This window comes from Capsicum annuum, chromosome 4, assembly GCF_002878395.1.
Source record: "Capsicum annuum cultivar UCD-10X-F1 chromosome 4, UCD10Xv1.1, whole genome shotgun sequence".
Classification (NCBI taxonomy): domain Eukaryota; kingdom Viridiplantae; phylum Streptophyta; class Magnoliopsida; order Solanales; family Solanaceae; genus Capsicum; species Capsicum annuum.
Genome location: NC_061114.1, coordinates 1,419,198 through 1,420,321, shown reverse-complemented (window position 1 = coordinate 1,420,321; position 1,124 = coordinate 1,419,198).

Here is a 1,124-nt window from a genome sequence, read left to right as displayed (position 1 = left end):
ATTAAATTCATAAAATTCAAATTCTAAATCCGTCTAAACATTAAAATCCTTTGACCTATTCTTGCTAATACTGTCATCGTACCCAAAATTGAAATGTCTTGCATAACAATAGCTTATATTCCCTAATATATTTTAAAGTAGCAAAAAAAAATGTATAGTAATTAATTGACAACTTGTGTTGTGGCATCCACATTCTGCTGACGAAAACAAATTAAATTCCTTTTTTTCTTATTCCTTTAATTTTATTTTATGTGATATTATTTGAATTGACGATGCAGAATCGTACTTAATAAGTGGAGCTATTTATTTGGTTAATTTCATTCACGAATCGAACCAAAAAGTATTTCTTTGCGGTCAGCTTCTTAGAGAGACTACAACCTTTTTAGTCGTAGAAGTTTGAGATAGTAACAACTAACAAGTCGATCTGTTGATGTATGTCCTGAGATATTTTAGGTAGTACACGCGTTATACTGATGTATTCAACGAGTTATAGACTTATAGCGTTAGCCAACATATCTGAATTATTTTTTAAAATTGTATCGTGATGGAAGTTATAAATCACGGATTATTTGCTTGTATTCCCTTTGCGGTCAGCTTCTTAGAGAGACTACGTCCATTGGTCGTAGAAGTTTGAGATAGTAACAAGTCGATCTGTTGATGTCCTTAGATATTCTATGCAATACAAATGATGTATTCAACGAGTTATAGCATTGGCCAATATGTCCGGATTATTTTTTAAAAATTACAGAGGTTATAAATAATGGATTATTTGCTTCGTTATAAATTATCTCATTTGCTTCTTATGTTTGGTTGGCTTATATGTTTTGAAAAATGTTTTCCAAACCAACTTATTTTTCTTAAATCTAAGGAAAATGACTTTCCTTCAAAAAGTAAGGAAAATATTTTCCAAAACTCTCTTTCAACCTCACTTTAAAGTTGAAATTTTCATATAATTCTCAAAATCATCTACCCCTACCCCACCCCCACCCTCAAAATTCAATTGTTTTAAAAAGTATTTTAAAAAATTTTCTTAGTCCATCTCCTAACCCCAACCCACCCCTATCCCTACCATCCCCTTCCAAAAACAATATCTACATTTTATTAAAAAATTCAAACTTTTCTCT